The 20,190-nt window shown below is 37.8% G+C and overlaps 1 pseudogene across 1 annotated transcript; it reads right to left on the bottom strand.

Moving 5' to 3' along the window:
• Positions 1-14,663: 14,663 nt before the first annotated feature.
• LOC308494638 (activated RNA polymerase II transcriptional coactivator p15-like) lies at positions 14,664-15,947 on the bottom strand (annotated as a pseudogene). The gene is made up of 2 exons: positions 15,878-15,947; positions 14,664-15,171 (listed from the first exon to the last, which is right to left on the bottom strand). The product of its transcript is annotated as an activated RNA polymerase II transcriptional coactivator p15-like (transcript).
• Between the last annotated feature and the right edge of the window lie 4,243 nt (positions 15,948-20,190).

Genomic DNA, 20,190 nt, shown 5'->3' with positions numbered 1-20,190 from the left:
CTCAGCTGATAGTCTTAAGGGGGTTCCCTTATACATAACAAGTTGTCTCGTGGTGCTTTAAAATTGCCTCATCTTTAACTTTTGACACTAATTATGATATATCTTCGTTTGCATTTCTTTGGATTTATCTTATTTGGTACTTTATGGGCTTCCTGGGTCTGGAGATCTGTGTCTTTTCCCAGGTTAGGGAAGTTTTCAGCCATTATTTCTTCAAATAAATTTTTTATTCCTTTCTCTCTCTACTCCTTGTGGGACCCCTATAATGCAAAATGTTGGTCTGCTTGATATTGTCTCATAAGTTTGTTAAGCTATCTATACTTTTTCTCATTCTTTTGATTTTTCCTGCTCTGACTGAGTGATTTCCACTGCCCTGTCCTTTTGCTTAATCTAGTCTGCTGTTGAACCTTTCTAGTGTATTTTTCAGTTCTGTTACTGTATTCTTCATCTCTGTGACTTCTATTTGTTATTTATTTTATTTTCTATCTCTTTATTGAAGTTCTCACTCTGTTTATCCATTCTTCTCCTGAGTTCAGTGAGCACTTTTGTGACCATTGTTTTCAATTCTTTATCAAGTAAATTACTTGTACCCATTGCATTAAAGTTTATTTTCTGAGGTTTTATCTTTTTCTTTCATTTGGACATATTCCTCTGTTTCTTTATTTTGCTTGACTCTCTGTGTTGGTTTCTATACATTAAGTGAAACAACCATCTCTCCCAGTCTTCCTTTTTTTCTCTTTTTTTATTCTTTTTTTAAAGACTTTTATTGGGGAAGGGGAACAGGACTTTATTGGGGAACAGTGTGTACTTCCAGGACTTTTTTCCAAGTCAAGTTGTTGTCCTTTCAATCTTAGTTGTGGAGGGTGCCGTTCAGCTTCAAGTTGTTGTCCTTTCAGTCTCAGTTGTGGAGGGCGCAGCTCAGCTCCAGGTCCAGTTGCCGTTTCTAGTTGCAGGGGGCGCAGCCCACCATCCCTTGTAGGAGTTGAACTGGCAACCTTGTGGTTGAGAGCCCACTGGCCCATGTGGGAATCGAACCGCAGCCTTCGGAGTTAGGAGCATGGAGCTCTAACCGCCTGAGCCACCGGGCCGGCCCCCCTTTTTTTCTTTTTCTTTCAAGTGTCAAACACAATTTATTTATGTATTTATGTATTTATTTATTTATTTCCACCCATCCCACATTCTCCTCCCTTTTGGCAACAATTAGTGTGTTCTCTATATCTATGGGTCTGTTTCTGTTTTGTTTATTCACTTGTTTTGTTTTGTTTTTAGATTCCACATATAAGTGAAATTATTCATTATTTGTCTTTCTGTCTGATTTATTTCACCTACCATAATGACCTCTAGATCCATCCATGTTTTCACAAATGGCAAGATTTCATTTATTTTGTTGCTGACTAATATTCCATTGTGTGTGTGTGTACCCACACATTTATTCATCTATTGGTGGACACCTAGGTTGCTTCCATATCTTGGCTACTATAAATAATACTGCAATGAACATAGGAATACATATATATTTTCAAATGAATTCTTTTTAATTCTTTGGCTAAATATGCAGAAGTAGAAATGCTGGGTCATATGGCAGCTCTATTTTTAATTTTTTGAGGAAATTTCATACATTTTTCATAATGGCGCTGCCCACCATCCCAATTTACAATCCCACAAAGATTGCACAAGTATTCCCTTTTCTCCACAGCCTAGGCAGCACTTATTTGCACTTGTGATTTTTAAAACATAATTTTATTTATTTTTTAAAAATTAAATTTCTTGGAGGTAATAACTTTATAATACGACATCTGTGTACTCTATTGTGCGCTCACCACTTGAAGTCTAGTCTCCTTTTGTCACCTTGTGTTTGCCCACCGTTACCCTCTTTGTCCTCCTCCCACCCTCTTTCCCCTCTGGTAACCACCATTCTGTTGTCCATATCTATGAGTTTGTTTTTATGTTTGTTTGTTTTGTTTGCTCATTTGTTGTTTTTGTTTATATCCCACATATACTTGATATCACATGGTTTTTGTCCTTTTCCATCTGACTTATTTCCTTTAGGATAACACTCTCAAGATCCTCTCATGTTGTCACAAATAGCTGAGTAGTATTCCATTGTATATATGGCTGAGTAGTATTCCATTGTATATATGTACCACATCTTCCTTATCCAATCATTCCCCCACAGGACACTTGTTTCCATGTCTTGGCTATTGTGAATAATGCTGCAATTAACATAGTGTTACATAGATCGTTATAAAGAAGTGTTTTCAATTTTTTGGAGTAGATATTCAGAAGGATTGCTGGGTCATATGGTAGCTCTTTTCTTATTTTTTTTCTTGAGGAAGCTCCCTACTGTTTTCCATAGTGGTTGCACCAATTTACATTCCCACCAGTAATGTGCAAGGGTTCCCTTTTCTCCACAACCTCTCCAACACATTATTTATTGTCTTTTTGGTATAGCCATTATAATAGGTGAGAGGTGGTATCTCATTATGGGTTTGATTTGCATTTCCCTTATAACTAGTGATGTTGAGCATCTTTTTATATATCTGTTGGTCTTCTGTATGTCTTTCTTGGAAAATTGGCTATTCAGGTTGCCCATTTTTAAATTAGATTTTTGAGTTGTATGAGTTCTTTAAATATTAACCCCTTATTGGAGGTATCATTTACAAACATTTTCTCTCATTTGATTAGTTACCTTTTTGTTTTGTTGGTGGTTTCTTTTACTACGCAGAAGCTTTTTAGTTTTAGGTAATCCCATTCATTTAATTTTTCTTTTACTTCCCCTGCCTTTGGGGTCAAGTTCACTAAAACCCCTCTGAGTCCAAGGTCCAAAAGTTTAATGCATAGGTTTTCATCCATGTACTTTATTGTTTCAGGTCTTACATTCAACTCCTTAATCCATTTTGAATTAATTTTTGTGTATGGTGTGAGATAGCAGTCTAGTTTCATTATTTTGCATGTGGCTTTCCAGTGTTCCCAACATCATGTTTTGAAGAGATTTTCTCTATTGTATTTTTTTGTCTCATTTGTGAAAAACTAGTTACCCATGTATGTGTGGGTTTATTTCTTGGCTCTCAATTCTGTTCCATTGGTCTGTATGTCTGATTTTCTGCCAATACCATACTGTTTTGATTATTATAGCTTTGTAGTATAGTTTGAAGTCAGGGAGTGTGCTATCTTTAATTTTGTTATTTTTTTCTCAGGATTGCTTTAGTTATAATGGGTTTTAGTGGTTCCATACAAATTTGAAGATTTTTTTTGTTCAATTTCTGTGGAAAATGTCAATGGGATTTTGATGGGGATTGCATTAAATCTGTACATTACTTTAGGTAATATGTTCATTTAAACAAGATTAATTTTTCCAATCCATGAACATGGAATATCTTTTCATATCTTTTTGTCTTCTTCAATTTCTTTCAATAATGTCTGCAGTTTTTAGTGTACAGGTCCTTCACCTCCTTTAAGTTTATTGCTAGGTATTTTGCCCTTTTTGTTGCAATTGTAAATGGGATTGTTTTCTTTGTTTTTATTTCTGGTATTTTGTTGTTAGTATACAGGAACAATGGATTCTTGTATCCTGCAACTTTTCTGTATTTGTTCATTGTTTCAAATAGTCTTTTGGTGGAGTCTTAGGGTTTTCTGTATATAGAATCATGTCATCTGCAAATAGTGACAATTTCTTCTTCATTTCCAATTTTGATGCCCCTTTTTTTTTTTTTTAAGATTTTATTGGGCAAGCCAGATCTTTTTTCCAAGTCAAATTTTTGTCCTTTCAATCTTAGTTGTGGAGGGTGCCATTCAGCTTCAAGTTGTTGTTCTTTCAGTCTTAGTTGAGGAGGGCGCAGCTCAGCTCCAGGTCCAGTTGCCATTTTCTAGTTGCAGGGGGCACAGCCCACCATCCCTTGTGGGACTTGAGGAATTGAACTGGCAACCTTGTGGTTGAGAGGACTGCTCCAACCAACTGAGCCATCCAGGAGCTCAGCTGCAGCTCAGCTCAAGGTGCCATGTTCAATCTTAGTTGCAGGGGGCGCTGCCCACCATCCCTTGCGGGACTCGAGGAATTGAACTGGCAACCTTGTTGAGAGCCCACTGGCCCATGTGGGAATCGAACCAGCAGCCTTCGGAGTTAGGAGCATGGAGCTCTAACCGCCTGAGCCACTGGGCCGGCTCGCCTTTTTCTTTTTCGACTAATTGCTCTAGACAGGACTTTCAGGCATATATTGAATAACAGTGGCAATGGTGAGCATCTTTATCTTGTTCCTGATCTTAGAGGAAAAGCTTTCAGATTTTCACCATTGAGTATGATATTAGCTGAGGTTTTGTCATATATGGCCATTATTATGCTGAAGTACTTTCCTTCTGTATTCATTGACTGTTTTAATCATACATGGATGTTGTATTTTATCAAATACTTTTTTGTACATCTATTGATACGATCATATGGTTTTTATCTTTTATTTTTTTAATGTGGTGTCTCACATTGATTGATTTGTGGATATGGAACCATCCTTGCATCCTGGAATGAACCCCGCACATCCGTATGATCCTTTTAATGTATTGCTGTATTTGATATGCTAATATATTTTTTAGGATTTTTGCATTTGTGTTTATCAGAGATACTGGCCTGCAATTTTCTTTTTTGTGTGTTGATCTTGCCTGGTTTTAGTATCAGGGTAATGTTGGCCTTGTAAAATAAGTTAGGAAGTATTTCTTTTTTTTTTTTTTTTCTTAAAGATTTTATTGGGGAAGGGGAACAAGACTTTATTGGGGAACAGTGTGTACTTCCAGGACTTTTTTCCAAGTCAATTTGTTGTCCTTTCAATCGTAGTTGTGGAGGGCGCAGCTCAGCTCTAGTCCAGTTGCTGTTGTTAGTTGCAGGGAGCGGAGCCCACCGTCCCTTGCGGGAGATGAGGAATCAAACCGGCATCCCTGCCCTTGAGAGCCCACTGGCCCATGTGGGAATCGAACAGGCAGCCTTCAGTGTTAGGAGCATGGACCTCTAACCAACTGAGCCACCAGGCCAGCCCAAGTAGTTCCTCTTCTTCAATTTTTTTGGAAGAGGTTAGAAAGATTGATTGTATCGGTAAGTATTATCGATTGCTGTGCACAGACTTATTTTCAAGGCCCGATACGCAAGACACACCACCACAAGCCGGGATGAAGGGGTTAAAGAGTTTCATTACAAAGTGAAAGTAAGTAAGACAAGACAGAGATTAGGGGAATATATTATCATACCACTAACAAGCAAGGAGGCAATTCATCATACCACCAGGGCCCAGTCAATTAGAGTAGTAGAAACAGCAACGGCCTTTCATCAGCAGGGCAAAATCCCAATCAAGTAAAGTTATCAGCACGGGCGAAACATCATGCGCAGAAACAGCACCGGCCCTTCATCAGCAGGAGCGAAACATCTTACAGCAGCCCAGGCGGCCGGGGAACAACTGTTGCTGCTGCTCCTCCGCTTTCTGGGGTTTTGGGGACTTCACTAACAACAGCGGCAAAGAGCCAATAAGCATACGTGTTAACAACACAAGGAACTGGTCTTGGATCTGGCTAGGAGCCGGGGCCAGTCCTTGGTACGAGATTAGATGTATCAGAGCTCGGCCCACCTGCGCCAAGGCGAAGGCCAGGCTCCACATCCTGTAAATATTTTCTTGGTCCTTGGGAGGGTAGCCAATCCTTCCAAGGCCAAGCACGTATCCCAGCCACTGTGAGAGTTTACATCCCCAAATGTTCCCAGGCAGACCTTCATATATCCTATTCCTTACATTGATATAAAATTTTTGAGGGCTTGGTAGAATTCACCAGTGAAGCCATTTGGTCCTGGACTTTTGTTTTTTTGGGGAGGATTTTATTGCTGGGGAGGATTTTATTGCTGTTTCAATTTCCTTAGTAGTGTTTAGCCTATTTAGGTTTTCCAATTTTTCACGGTTCAGTCTAGGAACTTAGACAAAGTCTAAGAATTTGTCCTTTTCTTCCAGGTTTTTTAATTTGGTGGCATATAGTCCTTCACAGTATTCTTGTATTTCTGTGGTGTCTGTGGTAACTTCTCTTTTATTTCTGATTTCATTTACTTGAGTCTTTTTTTTTCTTAGTGTGTCTAGTCAAAGGTTTGTCAATTGTATCTTATTAAAGATCTAGTTCTTTGTTTTATTATTTTTTCTGTTGTCTTGTTTTCTCTACTTCATTTATTTCCACTCTAATTTTTATTTCCTTCTTTCTACTGACTTTAGGCTTCATTTGGTTTTCTTTTTCTAGTTCTTTAAGGTGTAATGTTAGAATGTTTATTTGAGATTTTTCTCGTTTCTTGGGGTAGGCCTGTAATGTTTTAAACTTCCCTCTTAGTACCGCTTTTGCTACATCCCCCAATTTTTGGTGTCATTTTCATTTGTCTCTATGTATTTTTAATCTCTTCTTTTATTTCTTTTTTGACCCAATAATTATTCAGTAACATGTTGTTTAATTGCACATGTTTGTGGGTTTTCCAGCTTTGTTCTTGTAGTCAATTTTTAATTTCATACTGGTGGTCAGAAAATGCACTTGGTATGATTTCAATGTACTTAAATTTATTGAGACTAGTTTTGTGCCTCAACATACAGTCTATCCTTGGGCCATGTGTACTTGAAAAAACTGTGTGTTCTGTTGTTTTGGGATGAAAATTTTAAAAATAATGATTAAGTCCAGGGCCAACCCGGTGGCTCAGGCGGTTAGAGCTCCGTGCTCCTAACTCCGAAGGCTGCCGGTTCGATTCCCACATGGGCCAGTGGGCTCTCAACCACAAGGTTGCCAGTTCAATTCCTGGAGTCCTACAAGGGATGGTGGGCTGCGCCCCCTGTAACTAGCAACGGCAACCAGACCTGGAGCTGAGCTGCGCCCTCCACAACTAAGATTGAAAGGACAACAAATTGACTTGGAAAAAAGTCCTGGAAGTGCATACTGTTCCCCAATAAAGTCCTGTTCCCCGTCCCCAATAAAATCTTAAAAAAATAAAAAAATAAAAATAGTGATGAAGTCCATTTGTTCTACTGTGTTATTTATGCCAATATTCCTTTCTTGACTTTATGTTTGGGTCTATCCATTGCTGTCAATGAAGTATTCAGGACCCCTATTATAATTGTATTTTTGTCAGTTTTTCCCTTTAGGTCTATTAGTAATTGCTTTATATTTTTTGGTGCTCTCTTGTTGGGTATGTGTAGTGCTAAGTGTTATGTCTTCTGGATGAATTATCCCCTTTATCATTATAAATTGTCCAACTTTGTCTCTTGTTACCTTTTTTTTAATCTTGAAATCTATTTTGTTTGATATAAAACCCAATTTTCTCCTGATGCTATTTGCTTAGAGTGTAATGTTCCACCCCTTCACGTTGAGCCTATGTTTGTCTTTGGAGCTAAGATGAGTCTCCTGCAGGCAACATATAGTTGGGTCTTGCTTTTTAATCCGTCCTGCTACTTGGTGCCTTTAGTGAGGCCAGTTAATTTCTATTTCGGGTGATTATTGATATATGAGGACTTATTACAGCCATTTTATCTTGTTTTATGGTTGCTCTGTATCTACACTATCTCTTTTCCCTTGTGATATCCCTCTGCTATTTTAGTTTGGTGGTTTTCTATGATTTTTTCCCCTCCATTTCTTTTTTTTAAATGTTTTGTGTTTCAGCTCTGGATTTGTGTTTTGTGGCATTAAGTTTGTTTAAAATGTCTCATGCTTACAGTAGTCCTTTTTCTTCTGATTGCTTCTTATCTTCATTCACCTGTACCTATTCAGTCCTTTTCGTCTTCCACTTTTATGATTTTCTTGTCACAAATTATCCCTTTTTATGTTGTGTATTAATTACCAAATTGCTATACTCATACTTACTTTTAATGCCCTTTAAACTTTAATGCTCTTCCCCCTTTAATCTTTATGTTAATATGCAGTGTTTAATAACCTATTCTGAAGTAGATTTGCAGTTTCCTCCATTTGTCTATTAGTTATCTTAAATTTTTGTCTGTTTTTTTTTTTTCTCTTGGTCTTTTTGTTTCCAGTAGAAAGAGCTCTTTTCAACATTTCTTGTAATGCAAATCTTGTGGTGGCAAAGCTTTGGTTTGTCTGGCAAAGCCTTTATTTATCTTTCATGTCTAAAGGATAACTTTGCTGGATATATTATCCTTGGCTGATGGTTCCTTTCTGTTAATATTTTGAATATTTGTTTCCACTTTCTCCTGTTTTATAATGTTTCTACTGAGAAATCTGGTGATAATCTAACAGGGTTTCTTTTGTTACTGTCTCTTTTTTCTTGGCTGCCTTGAGAATTCTTTCTTTGTCATTAATTTTTGACAGTTTGAATAAAGTATGTCTTGGAGAAGGTCTTTTTACATTGATATAATTAGGTGTTCTGTTAGCTTTCTCTATTCTAATGTCCATTTCTTTCCATAGGCTTGGGAATTTGTCATTAATTATTATTTAGAAGAGTTGGTTCTTTGTTTCCTCCTCTCTTCTTTTGGTATACCTATGATCCTTAGGTTGCTCTTTCTTATGTAGTCAGATAGTGCTTGTAGAGTTCTTTTACTTTTTAAACCCTTAGTTCTCTCTTTTCTTCCTCATGGGTCATTTCTAGGTTTCTATCTCTGAATTCGCTAATTCTTTCTTCCATCTGGTCTGTTCTATTTCTAGTGCTGTCTAATGCATTCCTCATCTCATTTATTAAGTTTTTCAGCTTCTGAATTTCTGTTTGGTTCTTTTCTATAGTTTCAGTCTCTTTGGTAAAGTACTCCTTTTGTTCATTAATTTTATTCTTGAGTTCACTGAACTGTCTTTTTGAATTTTCTTGTATATCATCAACTTTCTTCATAACTGCAACTTTGAATTCTCTGTCATTTACATTACATTTTTTCACGACTTTGTGTTTGGTTTCTGAAGACTTTTTATTTTCTTTTTGTGCTTCCAAGTTCCCTTGATTGTTCATGATATTGATGGATTGTTTCTCTGTCTGCACATATGCAGTAGTGATCTCTTTTCTTACGTAGATACTGTTTTGTTCTCGTCGATTCAGCAGGTTGATACGTAGAGTACTTTCTTTTGTTTTCCACTAGGTGGTGCTATAGTGGAAGTTTTTGTTTTCTGCACTGTTTGCGCCTCTGGGGCCAGCGGTAGAGTGGTGTTGCTTCAGTTAAGGAATGTGCCATGTACTCACTTGGTTATGGGGCACCACCACTGTGGTGGGGGAATCTGGCAGGTGGTGGAGAACTAGCTCTGCAACTAGAGCGACTTCTTTTTCCTGTTGTGTTTTTGGCTTTACGAGGCTCTGCTAGGACATGTGCAGGAGGGGAGGCATGCTCATAATAATTGTGGCTCCTACCTCCTGCCAGGCATGGCTATCAGCTCCACTGTTTTGTTTAAAATTTCCCAGCCATCTTTGCCCAGGTCTGTGGTGATGGGAAGGGGGAAGGTAGATGCCTTTTCTGGGAGGGAAACTGCTTCTGCCCCTCCTAAATTCTCAGTTATAGTGTGAGGTTGGCAGCCCAACGTCTCCTCCGTTACCGCTCTCCCTGGTGCTGCGGTCGGTGTGGAACTGCATCTGCAGTGACAGCCCTGTCCTTTCCCCGGTCCCGTTTCCCTGCTCATTCCACTATGCCCACGACCAGATGTCCTGAGTGGATCTTTCAGGCCTGTGTGTGTGTTGAGTAGGAGATACTTTATTGAGTTATAGTTTTATGACTTGGAAATTTAAGGGGAGAAACAATGGAGTCTACTCACTGCTATGATTGCTGATGCCACCTCTATTTGTTGATTTTTTGGATGATAGCCATTCTGACAGGTATGAGGTGATACCTCACTGTGCTTTTGATTTGCATTTCCCTAGGAATTAGTGATGTTGAGCATCTTTTCATGTGTCCATTGGACATCAGCATATCCTCTTTGGAGAAACGTCTATTCAGGTCTTCTGCCCATTTTAAGTTGGATTGGTTGCCTTTTTGGTGTTAAGTTGTATGAGTTCCCTATATATGTTGAATATTAACCCCTTATCAGGTGTATCACTTGTGACTATCTTCCATTTAGTAGGTTGATTGTTTTTTCATTCTGTTAATCATTTCCTTCACTGTGCAAAAATGTTTTAGTTTGACGTAGCCGCATTTGTTTACTTTTTTCTTTTGTTGCCCTTGCCCAAGGAGACATATCCAAAAAAAGTTACTAACGGTGGTGTCAAACAGTTTACTGCCTATGTTTTCTTCTAGGAGTTTTATAGTTTTAGATTTTACATTTAAGTCCTTAATCCATTTGAGTTTATTTTGTATATGTGTAAGAAAGTGATCCGATTTCATTTTTTTGCATGCATCTGTCCAGTTTTCCTGGCACCACATATTGAATAGACTGTTTTTACCCCATTGTATGTGCTTGCCTCCTTTGCTGTAGATTAATTACATAAGTAAGGATTTATTTCTGAGCTTTCTATTCTATTGCATTGATATACTGTTTTAATTATTGTAGCTTTGTAGTATAGTTCGAAGTCAGGGAACATGATAACTTCCACTTTATTTATTTATTTATTTATTTATTTATTTATTTATTTAGTCAAGGTTTCTTTGGTCATGTGTGGTCTTTTGTGGTCCCATATAAATTTTAGGATTAATTGTTCTAGTTCTGAGAAAAATGCCATTGGTGTTTTAATAGGGATTGCATTGAATTTGTATATTGCTTTAGGTAATAAGGACATTTTAACAATAGCAAACCTTCCAATCCAAGAACATGGTACATCTTTCCATTTATTTGTATCCTCTTAAATTTCTTTCTACAATGTCTTACAATTTTCAGAGTACAGGTCTTTTACCTTTTTGGTTAAATTTATTCCTAGTAATTCCTACTTTTTGATACAATTGTAAATGGGATTGTTTTCTTAACTTCTTCTGATTGTTTATTATTGGTGTATAGAAACACAAGATTTCTTTATGTTTATTTTGTATCCTGCTAGTTTATTGAATTTATTTATTAGTTCTAATAGTTTTTGGAGGAGGCTTTAGGGTTTTCTATGTATAGTATCATGTCATCTGCAAATAATGCAAGTTTTACTTTTTTATTTGGATGCCTTTTATTTCTTTCTCTTGTGTGATGCCTGCGTCTAGGACTTCTGATACTATGTTGAATAAAAGTGGTGATATGGGCATCCTTGTCTTGTTTCTGATATTAGGGGAAAAGCTTTCAGCTTTTCATCATTGAGTAGGATATTAGCTGTAGGTTAGTCATACATAGCCTTTATTATGTTGAAGTATGTTCCTTCTATACCCACTTTGTTGAGCATTTTTATCATAAAAAAGATGTTGAATTTTGTCAAATACTTTTCCTGTATCTATTGAGATGATCATATGGTTTTTATCTTTCATTTTGTCAATGTGATGTATCACACTGATTTACAGATGTTGAACCATTCTTATGTCCCTGGGATAAATATCACTTGGTCTTGGTGTATAATCCTTTTATGTGTTGTTGAATCTGGTTTCTTAATTATTTTGCTGAGAATTTTTGCATCTTTGTTCATCAAGGATATTGGCCTGTAATTTTATTTTGTTTAATTTTTAATTTCTTTTTGTGTGTGTGTGTGTGTGTGTGTGTGTGATGTCTTTGTCTGTTTTTTGTATCAGGGTAATACTGGCTTCAAAGAAGGAGTTGGGAAGCATTTCTTCATCTTTGATTTTTTGAAACAGTTTAAGAAGGATAGGTATTAATTCTTCTTTAAATGTTTGGTAGAATTTACCTGTGACGCTGCCTAAGCCTGGATTTTTATTTGTTGGGAGTTTTTGTTTACTGCTTTCAAATTCATGGCTAGTAATCTATTTAGATTTTTTAGATTTTCTGTTTCTTCCTGGTTCAATCTTGGATGTTTATGTGTTTCTAGAAATTTATCCTATTCTTCTAGATTGTCAAATTTGTTGGCATATAATTGTTCATAGTGTTCTTCTATGATTCTTTGTATTTCTGTGATGTCAGTGGTAACTTCTCTGTCATTTATGATTTTATTTATTTATGCTCTCTTTTTTTTTTTTTTTTTTGTTTTTGTTTAATGGTACGAACGGCCTTTATTGATTGCAACCTGAAGTGGAAGAGGAAGGGGATACGACAGCTCCGGCACCTGGGGCGGCTTCACAGACTTCGTCGTAGACCTCAAAAGTCTCTTTTTTTTCTTGATGAATTTGGCTAACACTTTGTCACTTTTGTTTCTTTTGAAAGAACCAGTTTAGTTTTATTGACATTTTCTATTTTTTAAAATTCTGTTTATTTCCACTCGATCTTAATTATTTCCTTCCTTTTGTTTACTTTGGGTTTTGTTCGTTCTTTTGCTAGTTCCTTTAAGTGTAAAATTAGATTGTTTATATCATGTTTTTATTGTTTCTTGAAGTAGGTCTTTATAGCTGTGAACTTCCCTCTTAAAACTGCTTTTGATGCATCTCATAAATTTTGAAAAGTTGTGTTTTTATTTTCATTTGTTTCAAGGTAGTTTTTTGATTTCCTGTTTGATTTCCTCTTTGAACCATTGGTTATTTAGTAGCATGTTGTTTAGTCTCTACATATCTGTGTTTTTTCCAGTTTTTTTCCTGTATTTGATTTTCAGTTTCATTTCATTGTGGTTGAAAAAGATGCTTGACATGATTTCAATTTTCTTTAACTTATTGAAGCTTGTTTTTTTGGCTTAGTATGTAATTTATCCTGGGGAATGTTGCATGTGCACTTGAAAAATAGTTTATTATGCAGTTTTTGGGTGAAATGTTCTGTTAATGTGTATTAAGTTGATATGACCTAATATGACATTTAAGGCCATCATTTCCTTATTAACTTTCTATCTAGATATAATCTATCCATTGATGTGAATGTGGTACTAAAATCCCCTATTACTGTTGTGTTACTGTGATTTTCTTCCTTTATGTCCATTAATAGTTGCTTTATATACTTCTGTGCTCCTATGTTGGGTGTGTCAGTATTTATGATATATTCTCTTTTTGGGTTGATCCCTGTATAATTATGAAATGTATTTATTTGTCTTTTTTTTTTTTTTACGTTCTTCGGTTTAAAGTCTATTTTGTTTAATATGAGTATTGCTACCCCAGCTTTCTTTTTGTTTCTGTTTGCATGGAATATCTTTTTTCATCCCTGCACGTTCAGTCTGTATGTGTCTTTTGATTTGAAGTGAGTCTCTTGTAAGCAGCATATAGATGGATCATGTTTTTTAATCCATTCAGACACCCATGTTTTTTTATTGGAGTGCTTAATACATTTACATTTAAAGTAATTATTGATAAATATGTACTTATTGCCATTTTGTTCATTGTTTTTGGTTGTTTTTATCTGTTCCTTTCTTCTTCTCTTGATCTCTTCCCTGTGGTTTGCTGATTTTCTTTGTGTTCCTTTATTCTTTATGTACCTTGTAGGGTTTTGGTTACCACGAGGTTTGTGTATATCATTCTGTATATATAGCAGTCTATTTTTTATCTGATAGATATTAAAGTTTGAATATAGTCTGAAAGGACCTACAGTTTTAATTCCCTTCTATACTTTATGTTTTCGATGTCATATTTTAGACTTTTTGTTTTGCATATCTCCTAACTACTTATTGTCATTTCAGTTGAGTTTGGTACTTTTGTCTTTTGACTTTTGTGGTAGCTTTTTAAGTGTCTGATTTGCTGTACTTATTAGTGAGATTTTTTTTCCTTTCTCATTTTTCTTATGGTTATGGCCTTTTCTTTTCTGCTTAAAGAGAGCCCTTTAACATTTTTGTGAAACTGGTTTAATGACGATGAAATCTTTCAGTTTTTGCTCGTCCAGGATGCTCTTTATCTCTCCTTCAGTTCTGAATGATAACCTTGCTGGTAAATCATTTTAGGCTGTAGGTTTCTTTTTTTCAACACTTTAAAGATGCCGAGCCACTCCCTCTGGCCTGTGGTTGCTGCTGATAAATTAACTGATAGCCCTGTGGGGTTTCCTTTGAATGTATCTAGTTTTCTATTCTTGCTGCCTTCAAAATTGTCTCTTTTCCTTTACATTTTGCCATTTTAATTACAATATGTCTTTGTGTTTTTAATTACAATATCTCTTTGTGTTCATCTTGTTTGGAACTCTCTGTGCTTCCTGAATCTAGATATTTTTCTTTTCCAGATTAGGAAAGTTTTCAGCCATTATTTCTTCAAATAAAGTTTCCTTTCTCTCTTTTTTTCCATCTGGGATCTCTATAATGTGAATGTTTTCTCACTTGATGTTTTTCCAGAGGTCCCTTAAACTATCCTCATTTTAAAATTCTTTTTCCTTTTGCTGTTCTGATTGGTTGAGTTCCACTAGTCTGTCTTTCCGGTTGCTGACCCATTCTTCTGTATTAACTAATCTGTTCTTGAGTCTTTCTAATGTATTTTTAATTTCAGTTATTTTATTTTTCAGGTCTGTTTTGTTCTTTGTTATACTTTCTAACTCTTTGTTGAAGTTCTCCCCAAGTCCCTCTGTTCCACTCTCAAGTTTGGTGAGCATCTTTATGGCCATTTTTTTGAATTCTTTATCAGGCAAATTACTTATCTTCATTTCTTTAGGGTTTTATTCTGGGATTTTTCTTTTCCTTTTTCTTCACTCAGAACATTTTTAATAATGCACATTTTAAAAAGCATTCTTCTTACAAATTGTTCTGCAAACCAAATATACAATAGCTTTGAAAACAACACTTAGAAAACAAAAGCCAATGTAAAAAGACCGATTAAAACAACTAGGACAGTACAGGTTTTATATGGCTCTGATTTTAGTTTTCTTACTGCATTGTCAATATCAAAAATCTGTTCCTTCAGCTGGCTCCATTGCTCAGAATTTGAAGAAATAACCTTTTCTTCCTGGTTTCATTTCACTTTCTGGATCCATCCAATATTCTCTAATATTAATTAGGACTTTCCCTTTAAAGTCTTGAATGCTGACGTACCTCATTTTCCCAATCTGAAACATGTTATCATCTCTGCTTAGAAGATGAAAGGCCACTTGAAGTTTCTCCAATCTTTTGCTTTTTTACAGGTTTTTCTGGAGTAACTTGCTCCCTCTTTAACTGTTCGTCAACCTCACTGTTAGGATTGCTGCCAGAAGAACTTGAAGAAACAAGTTTCTTTGATTTAGACCTTGCTCCACTCCTGCAGTCTAACAGCTCTGTGCTCGCAAACTTGCAACTCCTGGGGATTTTTCTTGTTCCTTCATTTGAGAGATATTCTTCTGTCTTTTCTTTTTTTTCTTTTACTTTTTTTTCTTTTTTTACTTTCTATGTTTGTTTATATGAATTAGACAGTATAGTATGGCTATCTCTCCCAGTCTTCAAAAGTAGCTGATTTAGTAGCAACCTTTATGTAGGCTGTGAGTGCTGGGTGGTTTCAGCAGGCCAGTTGGAGCTTAGTGGAAGCCTGTGGTGTTTGGTGTCCTGGCCCACAGAACTGGAGTGGTTCTGGGCAGATAGGCCAGGTGCTTAGAGGCTTGCCCGGTTGATCCTGTTTGTTCCCTTTGTTCAATGCCAAAATGGGTACAGGTAATATGTTTGGAAACGTGGTATGGCGACTTTGCTGGCAGGCCAGAGTATCTGGATAGAGCTATTGAGGTGGAGGGGGTACATAGCAGTGGCGCGCCTCTGACCCTGGAAAATTCCACAGTTCCTGGAGAGCTCCCATGGCTCCCCAGCTTTCTCTCTATGGTCTCTCTCTATTGTTTGTTGCACAAAAAGTAGTCTTGTGTAGAAGCAACCTCTATGTAAACTGCATGTGTCAGGTAGTTTTGGCAGGCTGGTTGGAGCCAGACAGGTGCTTATGGCGCCGGGGGTGCTGGCTGGCTGGGCTGGAGCAGCTTGGGCAGGGAGGCCAGGTACACGTGGTGACGCACTGTTGATCCTTCTTGCTTCCTTTGTTCATACCTGGAATGCGTTCCAGGCAGTGAGGCTGCAAAAGCGTGGTGGTCGCCTGTGAGCAGGCAAAGACTCCCATATAGAGCTCCTCCCCACCCTCCCAAGGTGGTGTGGGGTGTACACAGTGGCATTCCCTGGCACCCTGATCTCAGACAGTCCCCACACCTCCAGGAGAGCTCCTGTGGTTTTCCAGCCTTCTGTACTCGCTCTCTTTCTCTCATTTGTTGTTCAGAAGCTGTTCGTTCATTTCTCCATTGTCTTTCAGGAGTAACTGCTCTCTATATAGATGTATATCCAGTTTGCTCTTGGGAGGGAAGGAGTTCAGTGCTTTTCCACATCGCCACTATCTTGGACCTCCCTGACCTCTCCTAGTCTTGAAGGAGTGGCCTTGTGTGGGACATGAACCTTATCATTCAACCCTGAATCTCGGCCCTAGCTCTCGGTCGTCTCTCAAACCTTTGTGAGTTTCCGAGCAACCTATTTTATTTTTAATAGTTGCTAGTATTTGAGGGTGTGCCAAGATTTGCCAGTGTCCCAAACGGAAGGATCTCAGTCAGAACCTAGATTCAGGCTGACTGGATGCCAGACCCTTAGATAGCAACTTCTAGTGTGTGTGTGTATATATATATATATATATATATATATGTACATATATGTACATATATGTATACATACATATACATATATACATACACATATACATACATATATGTATATATATATACATATATATATATACATATATGTATATATATACATAGTCTGTGGGACCACACGCATAAGCACCGTTAGCCACTAGAGCCAGGAAATCCATAGGTATCCCCTGGGAAGCAGCTGCAAAAATTGGGACTCCAGGTAAGTGTATAGGCTCCTTTCTGGGAGATACCACTGTGCAAAGATGGCATCTCCTGGCCTAGATTCTCAGAGCAGTTCTCTAGGCCCTGAAATGTGTGCAAAACATGAAACCTGCCCCTACGGCCAAAGCTCTAGGACAAGCAAATAGGCCTGTTTCACAGAAAGGCTGGGGAGGTGTTTCAGTCTGCTGTCGTGGCCTACCAAGAACTATTTCCACACTTGTTACAATCCCGTGGGACCCCAAAACACAAGAGCCCCAGCTTCCAGTGCCAGGTGATTAAGGGGCATCCCCTGTACAGCAGCTGAAAAATCCAGGGCACCAGATATAAAAACCAGGGCACCAGGCATGTTTAAAAGCTTCCCTTTGGGGGACACTAGCCCTCTGAGATGTGGCAGAGGGAGAGTGAAAGGATGGCGTCTGCCAGCTGGAGCAAGGCAGAGGGGAAACATAAAGATGGTTCCCACCAAGGAAAAAAAGGCCTAGAGTTAAAAAAAAAAAAAATGGTACCCACTGGCTGGAGCAAAGCAGAGGAAAAAGATAAACATGGCATTGCCAGCCTCCATCCTAGACAGCACCCCAGCACCCCCCTAGATATGTACCAAACCAGATGCCTGCCCCTCAGGCTGATATCCCAAGATCAGCAAACGAGCCTCTTTCACATAAAGTCTTGGCACCTCTCAATTAGCTGCCTTTTCTCAGGGCCCTGGCGTGGGTAAATCTGAGTGCACGAGAACTTTAGGAGCAGTTTCTTAGTTCACTATAGCCTTGTGGGTCTCATGGCCACGAGCCTTGTTGATTTTCAAAGTGAAGATGTTTTGGGGGCTCATCTCTCAAGTGCAGGTTTTAAAAGTTGGGGTGGTGCCTGATGTGCAATTCAAACCCTTTACTCCTCAGGGAGAAGCTCCAAGGTTTGAGTTCCTGTCCAATTGTTGGTCGCTGTGCCCTGGGTGGAGTTTATGATAAGATTGTGTCTCAGCCTCTCCTACATGCCTTGATGTGGTCTCTCTCACTTGCCCATTGGATAAGAGTTGCTTAGCCAATTTTTTGTTCAGAGAAAATTATTCCATATGTAGCCATAGATTTGGTGTGTCCATAGGAGGAGGTGAGTTCAGGATCTTCCTATGTTGCCATACTGAACTGTACTCCTAGGATTTGCTATATATAATATCATGTCATCTGTAAATAGTGAGTTTTACTTCTTTTCTGATTTGGTTGCCTTTTATTTCTTTTTCTTGCCTAATTGCTCTGGCAAGGACTTCTAGTACTATGTTGAATAAAAGTGTTGAGAGTGGACATCCTTGTCTTGTTCCTGATCTAGAGAAAGAGCTTTTAGTTTTCACCACTGAGTACTGAGGTCAGACAATTAAGTTCATGAACTCATCCTAGAAAAAGTCTACACACCTCATTGCTGAATATCACTACAATCACCTTTGAAGTCCTCCCCTTGGGAAGCTATTCACCGACGCCAGCGCCTAGTCCACCCTTCAAAGCAATTTTGGAACTCTTTTTCTGGAATGGCCATCAGAGCTGCAATTGTATCACCCTTGATTTCCTGAATGTTATCAAAATGTCTTCCTTTCAGTATTTCCTTTATCTTCAGGTAAAGGAAGAAGTCATTGGGGGCCAGATCAGGTGAGTAGGGAGGGTGTTCCAAGACAGTTATTTGTTTACTGGCTAAAAACTCCCTCACAGACAGTGCCGTGGGAGCTGGTGCATTGTTGTGATGCAAGAGCCATGAATTGTTGGTGCAAAGTTCAGGTCGTCTAACTTTTTCATGTAACCTTTTCAGCACTTCCAAATAGTAAATTTGGTTAACTGTTTGTCCAGTTGGTACAAATTCATAGTGAATAATCCCTCTGATATAGAAAAAATTAGCACTAGTGTTGCAACAAGTTTGCGAACTTAATTGTCAGACCTCGTAGTTCCTAAGTCATAAAATTAGGTTGTTGATTTGAGATCTTTTAAAAAATTTATTTATTTATTAATTATTTTAAAAATTGGGGAATATTGGGGAACAGTATGTTTTTCTAGGGCCCATCAGCTCCAAGTCATTGTCTTTCAATCTAGTTGTGGAGGACGTAGCTCAGCTTCAAATCCAGTCACTGTTTTTAATCTTAGTTGCAGGGGGCGCAGGCCACCATCCCATGTGGGAATTGAACCAGCAACCTTGTTATAAAGAGCTCGCGCCATAACCACCTGAGCCATCTGGTCACCCAGATCTTTTTTTTTTTTTAAATGTAAAGCATTTATAGCTATAAATTTTCCCTTTAGCACTGCTTTCACCATGTACAAGGTCTAACAATTAAGTTTGCGAACTTGCCACCATGTGCTTACATTGGCAGCACTGTACAAACAGCTCGGTAAGGTTTCATAACCTTGGTGTATCAGTGTCTCACAGCTGTGTTCATGTTGACATGTGGCCGTGTCTTGCTGAGTGGAGTTTATTATTGTTGTTGAGTGTTTTTGTGTGCCATCACAAGACTGTCTGAGCTTGAATTAGAGCAATGAACAAACATTCAATTTCTTGTTAAACTTGGCAAGGGTAGAAGTGAAATCAGGGACATGTTATTCCAAGTTTATGGGGATAATGCCATGAAGAAAATGGCAGTGTACAAATGGATTAAACATTTTTCTGAGGGGAGAGAACGCGTCACTGATGAAGAGATTCAGGGAGGCCAGTAAAAAGCAGAACTGATGAAAACATTGCAAAAATTCATTGAATTGTGCATCAAAATTGTCGACTGACTGTGACAAGCATAGCAGACCAAGTAAACAGTGATAGAGGAACGAGAAAATCTTAACTGAAAATCTTGGCATGAGAAAGGTGTGTACAAAAATGGTCCCAAAGGAGCTCTTGTACCATGACTATGCACCAGCTCCCATAGCACTGTTTGTGAGGGAGTTTTTAGTCAGTAAATGAATAAGTGCATTGGAACACCCTCCCTACTCACCATATCTGACCCCCAGTGACTTCTTTCTTTACCCAAAGGTAAAGGAAATATTGAAAGGAAGATATTTTGATGACATTCAGGACATCAAGGGTAATACGACAACAATTCTGATGGTCATTGCAGAAAAAGAGTTCCAAAATTGCTTTGAATGGTGGTCTAGGTACTGGTGTTGGTGCATAGCTTCCCGAGGGGAGGACTTTGAAGGTGATCATAGTGATATTCAGCAATGAAGTGTGTAGCATTTTTTCTAGGATGAGTTCGTGAAACTAATTGTCAGACCTTGTACCATAAATTTTGGTATATTGTGATTTCATTTTCATTCCTCTCTAAGTATTTTCTAGTTTTCCTTGTGATTTTTTTCTTTGCTCCCTGGGTTGTTTAATAGTTTGTTGTTTAATTTCCACAGATATTATGAATTTTTCAGTTTTCTCTATGTTACTGATTTCCGACTTCATCCTGTTGTGGTCTTAGAAAATACTTTATATGATACCTAGCTTTTAAAATCTATTGAGACT

Source organism: Rhinolophus hipposideros, assembly GCF_964194185.1.
Source record: "Rhinolophus hipposideros genome assembly, chromosome: 3".
Taxonomy (NCBI): Eukaryota; Metazoa; Chordata; class Mammalia; order Chiroptera; family Rhinolophidae; genus Rhinolophus; species Rhinolophus hipposideros.
Note: the sequence above shows the minus strand (reverse complement) of the source record. Positions and strands in the feature narration are given on the sequence as shown.